This window comes from Perognathus longimembris, chromosome 1 (genome assembly GCF_023159225.1).
Source record: "Perognathus longimembris pacificus isolate PPM17 chromosome 1, ASM2315922v1, whole genome shotgun sequence".
In the NCBI taxonomy this organism is placed as follows: domain Eukaryota; kingdom Metazoa; phylum Chordata; class Mammalia; order Rodentia; family Heteromyidae; genus Perognathus; species Perognathus longimembris.
Window position 1 is genome coordinate 26704934 of NC_063161.1, and position 22415 is coordinate 26727348.

Genomic DNA, 22415 nt, shown 5'->3' on the forward strand with positions numbered 1-22415 from the left:
GTGTTATATTGTTTGTTCTTGGTAACCCTTCCTTTCTGATTCTTGATTTTAACTAGTATTATTAATAATCCCATTTCAAGCTTATGTGAAAGAGATATATCATGTTCCTATTTGTTTCTCCATTTTAGATTATTGGGTGTAGAATGGAACTAACACCATTCAAGGTATAAATGTAAAACAGCTCAGCTATACTGGAAAATTCCTCTGCTGTGTTTATGTAAACTCTATTCATCAAAATGTTCCCTTTTGACATTTTCACCTGCTGAGATTGATTGCTCTATTCCCATGCTGTTTTCAGCACAGGGGTGTATTTTAGGTAAAACTGGAAGAGTCCACCTGAAGTGATTCTTTCTTTCTTTCTTTCTTTCTTTCTTTCTTTCTTTCTTTCTTTCTTTCTTTCTTTCTTTCTTTCTTTCTTCTTCTTCCTTCCTTCCTTCCTTCCTTCCTTTCTTTCTTTCTTTCTTTCTTCCTTCCTTCCTTTCTTTCTTTCTTCTCTTTTTCCTTCCTTCCTTCCTTCCTTCCTTCCGTCCTTCCTTCCTTCCTTCCTCCCTCCCTCCCTTCCTTCCTTTCTCCCTTCCTTCCTTCTTCCCTCCCTTCCTCCCCCTCTCCCTTCCTTCTTTCCTTCCTTCCTTCCTTCCTTTCTTCCTTCCTTCCTTCCTTCCTTCCTTCCTTCCTTCCTTCCTCTTCCTTCCTTCTTTCCTTCCTTCCTTCCTCCCCCCTCTTTCCTTCCTTCCTCCTTTGTGTCAATACCACAGAAACCAAAAACTATAACATTTTCCTTAACTTTATTACAATTTCATTTTCCCAGTGTCAATCAGAACCATAAGGAAACCACACCTTTCTGTGAGAAAGTGTCTCATACTCCTTTCAACAGATTACATTTCTCATCCCTTAATCCATCCATCCACGATGCATTTATAAATTCATGCATATATTAATCTATCCTAAGAGGTCCATTAATAAACTTCTCCTTAAATAACAGCATTTTTTCTTTTGGTATAAATAATTTTAGGTGGATAAATGATCCATTTGCTGCCTAAATATGTTTCTTAATTTTATCATAATGTAGATGAATGCAGCCTACCTCATCCTGACCAGCCTGATCAGCCTGAGCCTAGTGTGAGGGCCTGTGTGAGATAGGGCACACAAACAAACCAGTAACCAAAAGGAAATCTTGTGGGGCTGGGGATATGTCCTAGTGGCAAAAGCGCTTGCCTCGTATACTTGAGGCCCTGGGTTCAATTCCCCAGCACCACATATATAGAAAATGGCCAGAAGTGACGCTGTGGCTCAAGTGGCAGAGTGCTAGCCTTGAGCAAAAAGGGAGCCAGGGACAGTGTTCAGGCCCTGAGTCCAAGCCCTAGGACTGGCCAAAAAAAGGAAATCTTGAGATTTGTATTGTGTAAACCAATATCCTATTACTCAAACAACAAGAACATGAAAGAAAGTTAGAGTAGGAGGGTAGTGAATGTGGCTTAGTGGTAAAGTGCTTGCCTAGCATGCAAGAAGACCTGGATTTGATTCCTCAGCACTAGATATATAGAAAAAGCCTGAAATAGTGCTGTGGCCCAAGTGGTAGAGTGCTATCCTTGAGCAAAAAGAAGCCAGGAACAGTGCTCAGGGCCTGAGTCCAAGCCTCAGGACTGGCCAAAAACAAGGTTAGTGTAGGAAAATAAATTATATATGATGTAAAGCAAAAAAGAAAGGCCCTAACTATAAACATTGTTTAAAGAAATGGAAAAGTAACTCTGAAAGAAAATAAATGAGCAGAAAGTTAAAGCCTCGGTGACATGGACAAGTAATACTAGTTTTCTTTAGGAAAATTATGTTTTATTTGCAATTATAATATAGTTAAAATGTATTTTTATATTAATTAAATTAATTAAACAATTAAATTAATTAAACAAGGTGTTGTGCAAAAGGGGCACAGTTACATAATACAGCAGTGAGTACATTTCTTGTGATATCTTACACCCTCATTTTTCTTTCCTTTCCCTAGATCGGGTAGGCATATATATGATACCCAGTGTACCAAATTCATATACAGTAACCACATAGCCTACGCCAAAGGAAATTTACCTAGAACTTTAAATGTAATGTCAACAATAGAATCCTCCTGTATCCTTCTTTTGGAGTTGTTTTTGCTTATCCTTGTCTTATATGATCATATGGACATAGCTGTTGAGATATTGTGATCCACTGATAGGTCTATTCTAGACCTTTTTTTTTTTTTTTTGGCCAGTCCTGGGGCTTGGACTCAGGGCCTGAGCGCTGTCCCTGGCTTCTTTTTGTTCAAGGCTAGCACTCTGCCACTTGAGCCACAGCGTCACTTCTGGCCATTTTCTATATATGTGGTGCTGGGGAATTGAACCCAGGGCCTCATATATAGGAGGCAAGCACTCTTGCCACTAGGCCATATCCCCAGCCCTCTTCTAGACCTTTCTATGTTGAGTAGTTGTTTGGTTTTAGATACATAATGTAAGGTCGCTGACCCAAACCTGTGGAAATACCATTTGAAAAGAAGTTTTTTGTTTCCTAGACCTGGTCTCCACTGCCCCCTGACACACACCCTAACAGTCATATATCAATGAGACCATGCCCCTTTGTTCTCTGTGTTCTAGGCTTGTCTCACTCAACATTATTTGTTCAAGTTCTGACCATTTTCCTGCCAATACCAATATTTTATCATTTCTAATCGCTATGTAGTATCCAATTGTGTATAGGTACTACATTTTTTGGATCCATTAATTTGTAGAGGGGCAGCTGGGTTGTTTCCATATTTTGGCTATTGTGAATTGTGCAGCAATAAACATGGAAGTGCAGATGTCTTTTTGATATCCTGAGACCTGTTGTTCAGGATAGATGCCTAGGAGTGGTATGGCTGGGTCATAGGGTAGGTCTATGCTGAGCTTTTTGAGGAACCTCCATACTGTTCTCCAAAGTGGTTGTACTAATTTGCACTCCCACCAACAGTGGAGAAGGGTTGCTCTTTCCCCGCATCCCCTCCAGCATTTGTTGTTGGCTGAGTCCAGCGTATAGGCCATTCTAACTGGAGTGAAATGGTATCTTAGGGTTGTTTTTATTTGCATTTCCTTTACTGCCAGGGATGTTGAACATTTCCTCATGTTTTTTTGCCATTTTTATCTCTTCTCCTGGGAAGTTTCTCTTTAACTCCTTTGCCCAATTAATAATTGGTTTACTGGGTTTGGAAGGGATTAGTTTTTTGAGTTCTGTGTAGATGACGGATATAAGGCCTTTGTCTGTTGCTGTGCTGGTGAAGATCCTTTCCCATATGGTTGGCTATCTTTCTAGTTTGGTGGCTATGTCTTTAGCTGTGCAGATACTTTTTATAAAATGCACTTTTTATCATTCAAAGATCCGAGCAATCCTAGAAAGAGAATGTATCTCTTAAATAATTGTGAAACTGGAGTTACAAAACTTCTCGTTTTCAACATGGAATAATTTGGCATATATACAAATTTATTTGACAAACTATGAAAATATTTGCCTGAATACTCTTATAAAATCCTTGGTTAACTAAATGCTTTTGTTCTGAACAACTGGTACTTTAAAAATAGGTTTTCAGTTCACAACATATTTTTATCACACATTTTTATGCCAAAATTTTGTTTGAATTTTCTTAACATGTTTTCTAGCTATTTAAGAGCTGAGATCTGAAGAGTCATAGTTCCAAATTAGCTCACACAGAAAAGTCTCTCAAAACTCCATTTTTCAAAATAACCAGCAAAAACTAGGCTGCCGATATGTCCTCAGTGGTAGAGTTCCAGTTAACTAAAAGCATGAATAAGCAGGAAGTCCTATATTCAAGTTCCCCTGTTAGCATGTTTCTGGTCTCATCAATGGTTTATTTTGTTCCATTGGTTTATTATGTTCCATTTTAAGTTCTAGTTTTTTCCTCTGGTGTCTCAAATTTCCTGGAAAGGTACTTAGCATTTCATACCTATTTGTAGCAGTTCAAGAAATTATATAATATAATTACCTACTTTTTCTACTAAACTTTATATTGATATTTCTTGCTTATTATTTGCTTTATATGAGTTCATCAGTACAAAACCTGCAGCACACATTTAAAAAATATGACTTAAAAATTGTTAAGCATTTAGTCATAAATAATTCATGCTGTGGGTCCCATGTACTAAGCAATTGTAAGGTTGTCAATTCATTCAATGTTATTTAGAATTATGTCATTCTTAAAATGTAACCTTTGAAAAGCAATGTTCAGTAAATTTTTTTTTCTTTCTTATGCCTTTTCCTTTTGTTCAGGGTGACCTTTGAATTTAAGTGGTTTAAATATGACCATGAAATGTAGGATATTTGTAATATTGTTTGTGCTCAAAGACCCAGTGACTCTTCTAAACCCTCTTCATTTGGCACTGCCCTTCTTAGTTCTGGTGCTGCTACATTGCCTGAAAGCTATGATTTGCACAATTCAGGATTGCTCCTTATTCAAGACCATTGCACTTGGTCTTTCCATTATTTTTCTTCCCGGCAAATTAAAAGGAGTTTCTCTCCTACTATCTGTAGGTTTGTCCTGGCATTTCATTTATCTGTATTTCATGAACAAGCATTGGTTGGAAGGATACGCCTCCAAGCTCAGACTTCTTTCATCAGTAGCCCTTACCACCATCTGATATTTTATCTATTAACTTATTTGTTTATATGTCTTCCCCTAAGCTTTTAATCTACCTGGAGGTGGAGACTTTCATTTGCTTTCTTTGTTATTTAGAATAGTATCTGGTACATAGGAGGTGATCTATGAATATTTACTGAAAGAATGGTTGAAAAAGGAAGGACTTCAAAGAAACAAGAAAGACTTCAGGTCTATTGTTCATTTCTGAAGTCATTTTATTTCCTCTTCCACACTTGCTCTCAATCTGGCCTTCTGGCCTTTTAGGGTGCTTTTGGACTGTAAAGTGTGTTCTCACAATGTCTCAAAGAAGCAGCGATCTGCAGTGATGATTGTTGTATTCTTTATGGGCTCTCAGGAGAGTCTTGCAAGAGTTTTGCTTGGAGACATCTTAGAAATTAATGTGAACTTTCATCTGCTCGGATGCCTTCCTTGACATATCTGCAACTTCTCTCAGAAAGCTCTTCTCACAGATACTATGCCTCTCTTATTTTCTGCTTTCTTGCCAAGCCCTAGGCAGAAAGAATATTTACCTCACCTATGATTGGACAGAAAGTGGAATTTATCGAGGAATGTACTTTGTCACTCTTTGTTGTGAATCATTTGGGGTTTTTGTTTGTTTCTAATAAAACTTCCACAGTTTAGATCCTAAACTTCTCTGTTCCTGGACTCAAGATCGTAAGAGGTTCTGGTATCATTACTATAAAATAAATACTGCAAGTATCCACAACAATTTTAGCACCTTGCAGCCAAAAGTACTAGACAGTACTGATTACCAGACACATATAAATATATTGGAAATAGGTTGGTACAGATATTCATATACAAATTTGGCACTTGTGGCTCATACTTGCAATCCTAGTCACCCAGCTGGTTGAGATTTGAGGATCACTGCTCAAAGTTAATCAAGGGAGAAAATCTGTGAGACTATTGTCTCCAATTATCTAACAAAAAGCTAAAAATTGAGCTTTCAAATTATATAGCACTATCCTTGGGGAAAAGAGTAAAAAGAGAAAGTGAAAGCTAAGGGACAGCAAAAAGCCTATAAAATCAAGCCCAAGATTGAACACACACACACAACTACCTTTGTGTAATAAAACACATTCTGTAATCATAACTACTATCAAACATACTTTTCCTAATTTTTATTGCTGTTCCAAAGATTGCAACACAAATTAACCTGTACCCTATGATAGTCTCTGTGTTATATCTTTTTGGTACAAACCTTTAAGTGGGTCATGGAAACACAAAGTAAGATATCCAATAAAGAAATTTCTCTTAAATATTTAGTCCTTATAATTAGTAATTGTATCTCATGGTGGAGATAGGTAGAGGGAGCCAGAGGACAGCAACTAAGTTGGCTTTTCCCTTGTGGTGTTGAGGACATAGGGCAGAGATAAATGTATTGTATCCATGATTTTTTAAGCATATTTGATTAAAAGTATAAATATGGCAACTATTATAGAATGTCTTTTACAAGATATATTTGTTAATAAATAGGAGCATTCTTGTCACTGAAGATTATCAAAAGCACATCTGAGTTATTTTTTTAATTGACCATGAGTGAAAGAGGAGTCTGAGGCATCAGTAAATGAGCTGTCAGACACAGACACACCAGAAATCTTATAGTGTCAACTTAAAGCCAGCGCAATTACTGTTGCTCTGTAGAAGCAAATGGACCTCCCTCAGGGCAAGGCAGATGTGTGTATCAGGTGAGAGAGCTTGCATCTGTACTGAGCAGCCATGTGTATTTTCCTTCACCATCTGAAGTGTAGTCTAATCCAGACCTGCTATGTATGTTTGTTATGGCTCTGTTGACACTAGAGTACAATATTTGGTATGCTATTGTTTCCACAGCTTGCACCGATTTATGCCTCAGCTTTTCTAGAGGCACAGAACTAACTGTCATATATAGCAATGTGCTGATGGTTGTTTCTCACTATTTTAGGACATATGCCATTAGGCCATTGTGATTATTTTGCTAAGGGGATTTTACTTTGGTTTGCAAAAGAAGTTCTAAGAGACTCAAATAAATGAAAGGGATTCCATCTGCATCTTCAGGTATAAGTACATATCTTTCTCCCAACTTTAAAAACAGCAAAGGATTATGAGAAAGAATGCAAAAAATTGTAGGTGAAATTTTCTTTTGAGTGGCATTTAATGAGAAGTTTTTATTTGAGAACTTCTGTCATCCTCTAAATATAAAAAAAAACAACTATAATGTGAGTTAATTTTCTTTTCTATTAGAATGCAAAACTCCACATTATCATTATAAAAAAGTTTATGAGTGATACTTTTTGAAAACAAAGACAAATCATTTTCTAAACAAATTAAAACATCATTAAAAAAAAGACCCTAAGGATGTAAGAAGTTATCAAGACAATTTTCTCAGTTTTCAAAAATTCAGTCTACAAAATTTATTAGTGTGAAAATCACACACTCTCTCTATTCTCTGATGAATTCAAATAGTAAAATCAATTTAATGTTGAGTCTGACTTTATCTAGAAATCATTTTCATGTCCTAGAAGTGTTATCTGGTAATTACCAGTTCTTTCCTTGTGCAGATGCTTACTTGACTTAGCCCCAGGGTCTTACCCAGAAGGCTTTGCATGTGTAAAATGATTTTACATGGACAAAACTAGGGCATTAAACTAAGATACTCACTTTCATTTATACATTTTCAAAGATTTCTCTTTTTGCAATAATTTATTTTCAGTACAAAATTGTTAGTTTTGTGATCAGATTCAAGGCAGATAGCAATTGGCTATTATAAATATATTGATTTAAATAAATAAAGTGTAATGTCTGGTGAAACAGCATTTTTAAGCAATTTTAATGACTCTATGATATACTTTGCAATAGTAAAATACTCAAGGTACCACATTGTAACAAGAGAGCCTTCTCCATTTTTTATGGAAATGGAGTAAATATCACCTATGAATTTCATTAGGAAATTTGGATGGCAATACAGAAAGATTGTTCAGAGTATTCTGACAATAAATAGAACCCAGTCAATATTTGTGCTTCATTTGATATTCCACCTTTAATATCAAGATATTATATATTTGGCATTTCTTTTGGCTGTAGGTATTATAGCATTTTTAATTCATTATTTTTTAAAGAGGGCAATTATTTTCAATGAATTAGTAAGTTAACATGTTTAAAAGCAAAATATAAAATTGCTACTAAATACTTAACAGCCAAATAAGGTTAAAAGTCCTCAAAATTAAAATTTACCATGATATGCCTTCATCATACACTAATTGTCAGAATTAAAATTTTGTTTTAGCAAGATACAATGTACATAGGCTACCCCAAATACTAATTACTTGATACATCTCATGTCTTGGTTCTTTATTCCTATATAAATCTTGGAGGAAAATATGAAAAGTGTATTAAAGTGGCAGATCTTATATCTGGGGAACTGAATTTAGAGATTTATTGATCTAAAACAGAGGGGAACAGCATTCATAATACATCAGTCTTAAAATAATTACAACATAAAGTATACAAATCTCTACACGCTAGTATAAATGCATTATAATATTTGTACCATAAATGATACTAGAAATTTTATGAAATATTATAATCTATAAATGAGGGATTAGAGAAATTTAAGAAGCTTTTCTCTCATAAACCATTGGTCCTAATCTCTCATATTAATTCCTGCTGGCCCAGTGAAATGGGTGGAATCTATGTGTGAGAACACTGAGGCTTTATTGTTGTGTTATCTCTTCCAGAAAGTTAAGCCACCATTCTTCTGATAAATAAAAAAATCTTCTTCTTTTATATATTAAATTTAATATGTATGAAATGTTCCCCTGGTGGGTACTATGGAAGGAAAATGATGTGATTTTATTATTAGCTTATAAAAAATGTCCCTCTAATTAATATCTTCAAGAGTTTTCAAATATTGTACAACAAACATGTATTCTTTTAATAATTAGACATCAACCTAACTTTAAAATATATTTTAAAATATCCTAATATAATATTGAAATCATATGACTCAGAGAGGAAGATTTTTTTAACAGACTTAGCTTGCAGTACAGACTTACAATTGAATATAAAATACATTTTGATGGACACTACTGTGAAGATCTTTAAAAAAAAAATAAAAGAGAACAAATACACCATTACCACATCCCCACCATCCCCACCACCACCAAAAAAAATCCAAGCACCAGTGGCTCATACTGCTTAAGAGTATGAGATTTTAGGATCACTGTTGGAAGCCAAACTGAGCAATAAAGTCAACAGGACCCTTATTTTCAATTAACCAGCAAAAAGCTGAAAGTGGATTTGTGGTTCAAGTGGTAGGAGACTATTTGTGACCAAAGGAAACTCAGACAGTGCCCAGACCCTGAATTTTGGACACACACACACACACACAAACACACACTTTTTCCCCCAAGTATAAAAGCTAGTGAATTACCCAGATTTGAAATGTCCAGTCATCTTTGGCATTTGACTATAATGTTACAGTAATAGGAATTGGAAAATACTAAAATACTATTGGTTTGAAGAAGAGTCCTTGTATTATTTATTGTTCTTTTTGTTTGTTTGTTTTTGTTTTGTTTTTTGCCAGTCCTGGGGCTTGACCTCAAGGCCTGAGTACTGTACCTGGCTTCTTTTTGCTAAAGGCTGGCACTCTACCACTTGAGTCACAGCGTCACTTCCTGCTTTTTCTATATATGTAGTGCTGAGGAGTCGAACCCAGGGCTTCAGATATACGAGGCATGCACTTTACCACTAGACCATATTCCCACCCCTTAATTATCATTCTTTATGTTTTATTTTCCTACATCTTTATTTCATTTGGCCTTTGAAGGCTCTTCTGTGAGAATATACTTACATGGAATACCCAGTTGAATGACAAAAAGAATATAAGTTGAGGAGCAGATATTAATATTAACTGCAACTTCCTTTGTAGCTTTGTTAAGAAGAAAGTGAATAAATAATTTAATTCTATTTGATAAATAACATATTTAATATGTCTCCAAGTTGGGAGATCTTTGTTGAGCCAAGCCTATATAAACAAATGAGAAATCATTTAACCTTCTTTATCCCAAGTTTGCAATAAATGATTTTTAAATGATAAATGTAGAAGAAATTATTTTATGAACTGTATCATTGCACTATTTATCTTCCTTCTAATATATATATATATATGTATATATATATGTATATGTCAAGTCAATTCAGCCATGATTTTGATTTCACTGGCCATTGGTAGAAATTCTAAAATAAATTAGGTATGTAGTTTGCTAAAGAATATCTGCAATAAAACAAAAAAATATAAACAATATGCTTGTCTCTATACAAGTAGAATATACAAAAGTTCCATAGTAAAAATGAACAAAAACTCAAGATATAGATATATACATATATATATATACAATAGCAAATATAAAAATAGTAGAAAATGAAGTGGAAGTATGCTTTGAGACTTAAACATGGTAAGTCAAGCATATGAAATTATCTATACTTCCTCTGGAATCTAAATGACATTAAAATAAGCCTTCAGAAGATAAACCCACAAGATAAACAGCAAAGAACTACAGGCAACAAAGACTGCAACCTATTAACAAAGAGAAGTCAACCAGGAACAGGAAATACCCAGATAGGATCTCCCTAAATGCTTTTCAGTTCCTTTCATTTAACTATAAAGAGACTGGAAATGATCATCAGACATGCAAAGCAAGCTACCCCATGAAATCCAAAGAAACAAACCAAAGAAACAAAGAATCAGAAAGCAGTAGTGAGAAAACAATGTGAGGACCTGCTAGAAGGTTTGCATATGTGGATATATGTGTGTGTTTGTGTGTGTGTTGTACTTTTATTTGATAATTAAGTTAATGATGAGTAAGGAAATTGAAAAATAAATGGGAAACTACAGATACTTTTTATAAGAGGATAATAAATTAATTAAAAGATTGAGCTAAAAGATGTAATTTCAAATTCTTGGATTGTAGAAATTTAAAACAGATCAATAAATGGAAGATAAAATTTGTCAAGTATAATTTTTTGTCAAGTATAATTTTTAAAATGTATTTATAGCTGGTGAGCAAACTTTTCCGTCTTAAAATTGTCAAAAATCTTGCAAAATGAATGAAATTGTACATAAATATATACACATACACAAACATATGCATGCACCCACAAATGCATGCATAACATTCCAAGTACAAGATTGCAAAATTTCAAACCAATAAATCATGTTGGGAATCAGTGGCTCATGCCTGTAATCTTAGCTATGAAGGAAGCTGAGATCTGAGAATCACAATTGGAAGCCATCTCAGGGAAAGAAATTTCTGAGACTATCATTTCCAATTAACCACCAGGAAACTGGAATTCCTGTTGTAGCTAGAGTGGTGGAGCATTAACCTTGAGCCATAAGGCTCTGGGAGTTGAAGCCCAGGTATGGAAAAAAAAAATACTGAATGAGATGGGTACACACACACACACACACACACACACACACACACACACACACACACACACACGAGTTTTCCAGCTTTGTAATGTATTTCAAACCAACACAGCCAGGTATTTATATACATAATACTAAGAAAAGAAAATGGAATTGTCACTCATGGATCTCAGGATAAGGAAGTAGGCAGTCATGATAATGCTTCAGACAAAGCCTTTTAGACTTTAAGAGTAGCTATAATTATCCCTTCACTTAAAATTAAAACTATATTAAAGTATGACAATAAGTAGACTCAGGTTGGTTTTTGGAGAGTTTTGAATGTCGAGTTATAAACTGCCAATTACACTGGCAGAGGCATTACAAGTTTCTTGGTTGTTTATTTACAACCACCACTGTTATCCCTTTGACATCCTTTCCTTGTGCTTGCACTTCCTAAAAGAGATACATAGAAGCTAGATGTGTCTGTTTGAAAAGAAATAATCTGAAGCATGACTCCATAAACAGATATTTGTCATTTGGGTTTTGCCCATGTCCTTTATTCTTCTAATGCTCTTTTTGAATAATATTCTTCTCTTGTCATTCTTTGAAATCATATATTCCAGTGGCTCACTTCTAATATTTTATAAACTCTTGTGCTAATGAGAAATAGGATATCTCAGGATACAAATTACCATGAAGAGTTAATAGGATTTTATACATAATAAAATACTGACCTAATTCTTACTATTAACAACCTTGCCATGGAAACTAGACTAGCAGTATTTTTAGATCATTTTGGTTTCATCTTTAAAATAAAACAATATTGGAAAAATAATATAAAATTCCTAATTAAAAAATAACTTCTCGTATACAATTCAATTTTACACTGACTTTTAAGAGTTCAGTGCTATTTGGCTAACACTAAAAAAGAAAATATGTAATACATTTTGAAACTTACAGTGATTTTTCTCATGGTTTGCATGAATAATAAATGACATGCATTACAAGCATACATTGAATAACAGACTAATTGACGTTTTTATAAAAATTTAAGGTTGAATAATAAAATCATGCAAAATGGGCACTTCTTTTTATGTAGACACATTTCAGGATTGTAGCAAGATGTTTTTTAAAAGACAAAGACTGGTCCAATCTCCTAAATGCTTATCTAATTATTATGAAATTAGATGTTGGTTATAATTTAAAATTCATGTTATTCTCTACTTCATGATTAAAACTTTGATGCCACTTGAAGCCTTATCTCTGAAAGACATGGGATAAAACTATGAATGTGGACTCCTCCATTACCATCAGTAAATCTATACTGTTGTAACTGTCGAGCTACTGACTATTGAGGTCAACTGAGGTAAGCATCTCAACATTTTTATGCTAATATTTAACATGCAAAATGAGAAAATTGCACTATAAAATGTAATTGGTGACTAATAGTTTTCAGTATAAAAAATTCTATTCTTCTTTTTATTTGTGTACTGGTCTTGTAGCTAGATCTCAGAGTCTGGGCACTGCCTTCATTTGTTGCTTAATATTATAGTGTTATACCACTTGAGCCACAGCTTCACTTATGGCATTTTGGTGGGTGAGTCTCTACTTTCCAGTCTGGACTGGCTTCCAGATCCAACCCTAAAATCTCAGCCTTCTGAGTAGCCAGGCTTACAGGCCTGAGCAACTGGCTACCAGCCAAAGATTTCTATTTAATAAAGGGAAACAAAATGTATCAGAAGATAAATGGTAGAAACCGTTTCATTAGTTACCTCTCTTTTTTTAAAGTATGAGACATAGGCATACCAGTGTTTAGAATGCATCAAAATTAGAGAAAGATGAAATAAGCATACTTAATAATTTACAGTATGGATTTAGCTCACAGGAAAATAAGTGCCATTTAACTTGGAAGTCATTGCAAATATTTTTAAGGGATGGTGGCATATTTACTCATGTGTACATATACACAAACACTTAAAAAATAGTACAATTTTGTTAAAGAAAAAGAAGTCTCAAAAAAAGATGCCAAGCTACTTTTGGGAAGTAGGAACTTAATTTTAGGGCAGGCAACCCAAGGGAGAAAACTCCCAAAGCCCTTAGCCAGAAGCCGCTGCTTCTTTCCCCTTTTTTATGGGTAGTTTGACCTCACATAGACATTCTGCCTGGTCAGCAGAGGTCCAGCTCACATTTTAGTTGTGATTTCCTTAGAAAATCTCAGGGATATTTAAAGTTTGGTGAGAAGGGAGAGGAAGCAGACAAAGGTGGTAAAGAATGAGCAAGGAGGGGCTGGGAATATGGCCTAGTGGCAAAAGTGCTTGCCTGGTATACATGAAGCCCTGGGTTCGATTCCCTAGCACCACATATATAGAAAATTGGCCAGAAGGCCGCTGTGACTCAAGTGGTAGAGTGGTAGCCTTGAGTCAAAAAAAAAAGAAGAAGAAGCCAGGGACAGTGCTCAGGCCCTGAGTCCAAGGCCCAGGATTCACAAAAAAAAAAAAAGAACGAGCAAAGGAGAGTAGACTTGCAAGGAAGTACAGAAGCAAGAAGGGCTGCATAATGAGGCAGAAATAGTTTTATGGGAGAGAGCTCTGGCAGTTGATTAAAAATCTTTGTATATCTGTAACTTTGTAAAGCTGATTATAGGGAAAAACTAATTGGCTCTATGAGTTTAGTAATGAATATTTATGCAATAATTGGTCCCGTAGTTACAAATATGTGTGCACTTGTGTAGGCTGTGTGTGTGTGTCTATGTGTGTGTGTTGGTTGTGGAGCTTGGGGCTTGAACTCAGGGCCTAAGAAACCGTCCCTGAGCCTCTTTGTGTGATACCACTTGAATCATAGCTTGTCTTCCAGTTTTTTAGTGGTTAATTGGAGATAAGAGTCTCACAGGGACTTCTGTCTCAGCTGGCATTGAGCCACAATCCTCAAATATTAGTCTCTTGAGTAGCTAAGATTAAAACCATGAGCCACCTGTGCCAGGGTTATAAAAACATATTAATGTTGCATTCTGAACATAAACAAAAAGATATGTGTGGGTATAAACTATGACAAAATAGTTATTTAAAAAACTAAAGAATGAGACAAAAGGCCAAGTATATTGAATGGAAAGGACCTCCCTACAATTGGAAAAATTAGAAAACCTGAACAGTGCAAGTGGCTAGAAAATTTTAGAAACCATGATTTACACATATAAAAATTTTCATAATGAACCTAATTTATTAAAATGATAAAATATTGCAAGTAAACTTGCAGATGCAAAATAGGGGTTCAATGTGATGAACAATGGATTTTAAAAAATTGCAATAACCCATGACTCCAAATAGTCATAGAAGCAAATGAATGCTAATTTAGTAAAGAATAAAGAAATATATCCTTAAAAATTCCAGTAAAGCTATGTGCTCTGGCTCATGCTTATAATCTTAACTATTCAGGCAGCTGAGATCTCAATATTGTGGTTCAAAGCCAGCCCAGGCAGAAAAGTCCATGATAATCTCTTCTCTAACCACCAAAAAGGTCAAAGTGGAGCTGTGGCTCAAGTGGTGGAGTACTAGCTTTGAGCATCGAAGCTCAGGGACAGTGCTCAAGCCCTGAACAGGCACACAAATACACACACACACACACACACACACACACACACACACTCAATCCCATCAAAAATTACTAAGAAGCAGTATACTGGTGATTCCCAGCTATATTTCTATGTATGCAGGATGCTGTGTGTGTGTGTGTGTGTGTGTGTGTGTGTGTGTGTGTGTGTGTTGAAGGGCATTGGTGGGGTTTTTAGCATATGAATTGAGAGCCATAAAGGCCACAAAGGAACTTATTATAGAAACTGGAAGACCTCTGTGCAACTGTGAATAATAATTTGAAAGATAAAGAACAAAATATATTACTTGTTTGTTTGCAGCTATGATGATCTGTTATTCCTTTGATTGTTCCTTCTGCCAGATTCACTGAACACTCTAAGTTTCAACACAAGAATTTCTAGTTCCTCAGCAAAGATAAAAGTTAACAAACCTTAGAAAATACAGGGCCAGATATAGCGGCCCCGCTGACACAGCCTCCAGTTACCACTGACAAAACCCTAAACATGTGAATTTAACTGCCTACCCTACACACAAGGCTTGCTTCCAGGAAATTATCCCCAAATGAACCTAGTTGACATTACGTGAAGTAGAAGAATTTCCCATGAGTTCATAGGAGACATAATAAAGTGATTGTTGTTATAAAGCAGTACATTATGGATTAATTTATTAAATTGCAATCAATTCCCAGAACAAAGCAGTACTCAGACCTTAGAATCTTTGCCAGATTAGTCTGAAATACCCATACAAGCCTTGCTTCTTTTTTTTTTTTTTGGCTGTTCTTCCATTTCCAGATTCATTGGGATGAGAAGATCCCAAACTTTTATACACAGTTTTATTTATTTTATACACAAAAATTTAATTTAATTTAATCCCTAAAAATTTACTCTAAGTATTACAACAAGATTTTGCTAGTGGTCCAAGTCATAATTCTAACAGGAAAGATGGTAGGAATTTAGATTTATTTCATAAATATTCTATGACTGATGGAACAAATAAATATTTTCTGGTCTCAAAGTACAAGTCGTACTTACTTTCTGAAAAATGTAAAAAGAATGCAAGCAACAAAACCCTTGATATTTACACTTTTAGTTAAATTTGCTAAAGATTAACATATGTATCAAACCTCACTTTAAAAATGTGAAGATATGCACAAAAGTATTTATGTGATAACTGAGCTGTTAGATTTTTCGATACTGGTAATATTGACAGTTATATGAAAATTATCAATGTGATTTGGAGATGTTATAGAAATAGTCACTGTATTTGTATTTCCAGAGTAAGGTTACTTTCTAGTAGGTACTGTGTAAATGTACATTCTCTTGAAGTGAAACAAGACACAGCTAAGATTCTCCAGTGATCTTCTCTCCATAGACATACCAAATTGAATACTTATTCATGTACCAAATTACCAACACAGCACTGAGGAAATCAGATGTGTTTCTACTTTGAGTATAACAAAATGAATAAAGGTACTGGAGAAAATAGAAAGAGAAAAATAGACGTAAACTCCTTCCCAAATGCCAAGAAGTCTCAACTAAAAATAAATTTCCTACATGGGTCCACAGACTTGAAAGCCAGTAGCAGGCCTAGGTAAAATAGAGTTGGGCAAAGGTCATTCACACCTATACTTGTTGACTAAGCCACTTCAGCTCCATTACTCTAGGCATTTGACAACCTCCACCAACATGGAATGGCAAAGCAGCAGAGCAGTAGAAAGATCTTACCTTAAAGAAAGCTAACATGTACTTTTTCAACTAGAGATACTAAGAATATTCTAACCTGCAAATGTATCCATTAGAAATTGAGGGACAAAAATATTCCAAGACAAACAAGACTTGAAAAAAAAAAGTCTCCAGAAGAAAAACTACTCAATAAAATCTAAAGCAAAGTTTCCAATTAAAACACATTAATGCCTAAGAAGAAAACTGCAATGCTTTTTAAAAAAAAACCACTGCTGAATTTAATTATAAAAATAAATTCATACACTTAAGAAGGAAGGAATTTAAGAAAGTAATAAATAGTGCTATTGGTATAGAAATAGAACTAGATTATATTTAATATAGAATTAGATTATATTTAGTATAGAAATACAAAATAAAGATCAGGCTAGACATAAATTAGATGGCAATTAAGAAAACAAAGCCAATGGTTAGTAGATAGTTGTTGTTGTTGTTTGCCATTTCTGGGGCTTGGACTCCGGGTCTGAGCACTGTCTCTGGCTTCTTTTTTTCTCAAGGTAGCCTCTACCACTTGAGCTACTTCTGGCTTTTTCTATATATGTGGTGCTGAGGAATCAAACCCAGGGCTTCATGTATGCAAGGCAAGCACTCTACCACTAGGCCATATTCCTGGCCCAAGTATTTGAATTTTAATGGTCAAAATATTTCATTTCAGCCAGATTTTACTAAAAATATCAAAAAATCTTTCTTTTTTTTCAAATTTTTATTATCAAACTGATGTACAGAGAGGTTACAGTTTCATATGTTAGGCATTGGATACATTTCTTGTACTGTTTGTTACCTTGTCCCTCATACACCCCTCCCCCCTCCCCCTTACCCTTCCCCCCCTGAGGTGTTCAGTTCACTTACACCAAACAGTTTTGCAAGTATTGCTTTTGTAGTTGCTTGTCTTTTTTAACCCTGTGTCTCTCAATTTTGGTATTCCCTTTCAATTTCCTAGTTCCAATACCAGTATACACGGGTTCCAATATATTCAGATAAGATTACAGAGATAGTGTAGGTACAACCACAGGAAGGTGATACAAGAACATCATCAATAATAGAAGCTACAGATACACATGGGATGTTGAAAGTAGATACAACTGTGATATAACAATTGTCTCCATAACATGGAGTTCATTTCACTTAGCATCATATTAGGTGTTCATAAGGGTATAACTATTGGGCCTTGTGATGCTCTGCTATGACTTGCCTAAACCTGTATTAATTATTCCCAAGAACCTGAACATTAGAGAATCTTTATTCTTGTATTCATTATTTTCTAAAATCAATGCAAATTTAAAAGTTCATGAAATTTAACGAGTCATAGAGAATCTTTTTTCTCTATTGTTTATCATAAGTTGGGATAAATTCCTTGCAATAAATCTATTTCTCCACTATGACCTAAATGCTAATATTCTAAAACTGAACAATATAGACTTTTATCAACCTGAACAAGATTAAATCACAGGCTTTAAATAAATCACACAGATTGAAATAGTGTCATCACCACGCTGGAATGGTTTTAATATACCTGAAATTGTCTTTATGTTTTTCTCATTACACTGTGTCATAAAGTTTGATGTAAAATTTCTAGAGACAAGATACAGTCATGTGCCCAAAGACTCAGGTCTTTGAAGGCAAAGCAAGTGCAAGACATGACTCAGAAAATGAAATTTGATGTTGAATTAATTGTACACATGGTTAAGTAGGTTGTATTAATATTCTATATATCTTAAAGATGATCACAGAGTTAAATCACATGTATTCTTTAGTTTCAGTAAGTTTTTCTCTCATAAGTATAGATTAATGCCCAGTTTTATACTCACAGGCTCAGTTATAGACTACCCCAGGAAACACTATTCACATAAAATTCAATATGGATGATACTCTCTGGGGTTCAGCCTTCAGTCTATGGCTTCAAGCACAAGATATGAGATTTTACAAACCAAGGAGATATGGGATATGACTTGCCTCTAGGTATTATGTGAGCCTGACAAGTATTTATAGGGATATCCTACACTGCATATTAATTGTCAAATTTCGCACTTGTACCATGTTACAATCCCTGACATAAGGACCTGGAGAACAATCCAATTATCAGGCTTCCTGGATTTCTCCAGATGAAGTTTCTTTATTTGTGGGTTTTTCTTTCACCCAACCCAAGCTGGAAAAGAGGTGGACATATACAACCACATAATTTGCTACTTACATTGACAAGAATGAGAAAGTGGCAAATGAAAACTTTTCAGATCTGATAGAAACATGCCCAAGGTTGCATTCTATCATTATATTTTGGTAGTATATAAAGTACCAAGTACAATTCAAAAGTAATTCACAGCTTTCTCATTTCAAAGAGTTTAGGCAATCAAGAATGTAAGAGGGGGCTAGGATGTAGCTCAGTGGCAAAGCGCTTGCCTAGCAAGTGCCACGTCCCGGGTTCGATCCCCAGTACCAAAAAAGAAAAGACAAAAAACACAGTTAAAAAACAACAACAAGAATATAAGAGGTTGAGATAAGTAAGACAGCATATTAGCAGCACTATAAGAAAAGTCAAATAACTAAGGGAGATTATAATAGGAGCAACAAAAAGGAGGAAGAGCTTTGAGACTTATAAAGGAAGTGGTAGAACAATGGGAGAGCAAAGACAAACATACACATCAGAGAAAAAAAAAATATGCAGTGCCCTTAAGCCCAAACTGACTCCCATCAAGAAGCTGAGGGAAACTAAAGATATGAGCCCAAATAAGGCCAATTAACGTAGAGATAAGCTTGTATTAAAGGTTTAGAATAACACAGAATGTCTTGTAAGTTTTAAATGTGCTGTGGGAATTTGGTAAGACAGAGGTAAATTGAGACGTAGGGTTGACACACAATATTGGTGGGGATTTATTCTTCACAGAGGCAGAACGACATGACTGAGAGGAGTGTGTGGTGCAGGACTGAAGGACACAATTGAAGAGGACAGATTTCCAACATCAAGAAATGAATGTAATGCACCACTCATGAGTGAAAATGTGGGTCTTCCAAAGGGAGTATCACTCCTGAAGAAAGAAAAGTCTGGCCTAGTCACCTCTTTCAGCTTTATGATTAGAAATTCCATACTGATTTTCATGATACCCAAATAACCCTATCTGCTGGAGTGTCTGTTCTTTGGAAAACCTACACCAAAACAAAGCACAGCAACCAGACTTGTTGCCCTAGCAGCTACTGCTGCTCTGCCCCAGAACTGAGTTCCTGTTAGTCACTACTCAGAAAGTCTTAGGATTAAAATTAGAAAGATATAAACAGACATATGAGCTCAAAGATTGGAGGACAGAACACAGCCAATATGCACATTTTTCCTTGTTTAAAAATATATGTAGATAGATGATAGAGAGATAGATATATAATAGATAGATAGATAGGTAGATGATAGGTAGGTAGACATTTTTGCTTTGTTTTTTCATTTCCCTTTTCAAATTTTACAATTGTTGTATACATTCTTATGCTGCTTCACTCAACCATCCTTGTTTATTAACTCCTCTATTTCCTTCCATAGACATAGAACACAATGAATGATTTTTCTGTGGTAGGATTTTAGCTCAAATATTATGTGGTTGGGGAGGAGAAAAGTTAAGCAATTTAATCTACTAACTTCCTCCTATCACTATATTCCCTTGACCCAATTTTTTCCCTATGAGGCATCCATTTCTATGCGATAAGGTTTTTTAATCTAGCCCTTCCAGACCCTAAAGAAGACAAAGCAGCTGTAGGCCCCAGCACTACAATGTTAACATAAAAGTCTATACCTGTTAATTAAGGCTCTGTTAGGATATTTTTTATTATTAGTGTTTTCTGCCAGTCTTTACTAGAACTGGGCAATTCTATCTTGTAAGAGGACTTAGCAGCATAGGCTTGACAAGGATGAAACTAGTGGAAGAATAGGCAATAGTAGGGCACAGTTGGGCATATCTAGTTTAAGGCAAAAGCTGAACTAAAAAGATTAGACTTGTTGCAACATGAATGAAAATATGTCACATATACCTCTGTAAATAATTATCACTTATTTAAGTTAATGCTTACTTATGTATATTTAGAGTTCTTCAATTGGATTTATTTACAAATAAATAAAATTGGGGATTTATATTTACGAGAGTTGATTTTTTAAAAATCTGAACTATTTCTTTGGTTTCAGCACTAACTTTTTTTTTCATTGGCTTTCTTTCTACATTTTCCTTTTTTTCATTTTTAATTTCTATTGTGTTGTCTCTATTGCTTGATTTGGGGTTAGAACTAGAGTCTATTATGTTTCTGTTGCCTTTTCACTTCTTAATTGTTATTTCCATAGCTCATGGTTTCTATTTATTTAACTATTGTCAAAGTAATGTACAGAGTGGTTACAGTTTCATACATAAGGCAGTGAGTACATTTCTTATTAAACTGGTAGGCTTCTCCCTCATTTTTCTCCTACTCGCCCAATTTGTAAAATTGGTTTACAGCATATTGTCTCATAAGTATTGCTGTAGCATTGGTTCACCTTTTACTCTTTGTCTCTCCATTTTGATTTTCCTCTTCCCTTCCCTAGTTCAGATAAACACACATACAATTCCCAGGGTACCTAAATCAGTTACAGTGCTATCTGGGGTAGAACTACGGGGAAGAAAGACAAAAGAAAAAGGCATAATTTCACATGCTACATTGAAAATAACATCAATGATAAACCACTTATTTATTATTATCATATAATGAGCTAACTTCATGTTCCAGTTTGTGCAATTTCCAATTTATGAAATTTTCTACAAAATAAACGATTACTGACAAAAAATACAAAATAGGCCAGTGTTTTCATGGGATTGGAAGGAGTATTTATGGGCACAGAGTATGGGGAAATGATTACAGAGTGGCTAAAGAAACCTTATAGTCTAAGGTGTACTCATTGTCTCCACTGTGTTAATAGTCTTTTAGATAGATCATATCACAAATGACTTTACAAAAATATGAGGATCCTTGATGATGATAATGCTGACAGATGTCATGTTCTCAGAATGACTAATATATTGAATCAGCTGTGGACTTAAAAATAATCAGAGGGGGCTGGGGATATGGCCTAGTGGCAAGAGTGCTTGCCTCGTATATATGAGGCCCTAGGTTCAATTCCCCAGCACCAAATATACAGAAAACGGCCCGAAGTGGCGCTGTGGCTCATGTGGTAGAGTGCTAGCCTTGAGCAAAAAGAAGCCAGGGACAGTGCTCAGGCCCTGAGTCCAAGCCCCAGGACTGGCCAAAAAAAAATAATAAATAAATAAAAATAATCAGAGGGATAAACAAATGCAATCATGCTATTCAGTAAATTATGACCTATGGATCTTGTTAGCAGGAATGAGAGGGAGAAATGGGGGAAAGAAAAGTGGTGATGTTGGCAATAAAAGTAAAAATATTACTCTTTAACTGACTTTTGCAAAATTAGTTTAATTGGCAACACTGTAAAATGTAAAATAGAAAATCTTTACAAAATAATGGTCTAAACTCACAGCAACGAAACACAGAAAGTAACTGGGGAAGAGCTTACGGTTTAAAAGGAGAAATTACCACCAACAAAACCAGAATTCGTTAAGTTATTTAGACATTGAAAATGGAATAGTGGTAGAAATTATTTTCTCTTCTATTGATACTAGCTTAATGCATTTGGAAGTTTTTCACATATAATTCATGTAGAAATGGGAAGCTAGTTTGTGAATCATTCCAGGTGCAATTAATGTGATACTGAGAAAGTATTCACATTTATTATAAATATCTCCAGTAAAGAGTCTCTAATTATGGTAAAGGAGGAACTGGTAAATTGAAAAGTGGAAAAATGCTATAATAAGAAAGAATGGGAAAATGGAATGAAGTAAAAGTACTTTTCTACCATATTGTAGTTAGTAACCTAATTTGTATCAACTTATGGTATTTTTTCCTAAATTTGTTGTCCTCACACATGTAATACCTCTTTTTCAACAACAAATATGCCAGATAACAATTGAAAACTGTTTCAATATATGTGTTTACATCTATTGTCACTAAATTCA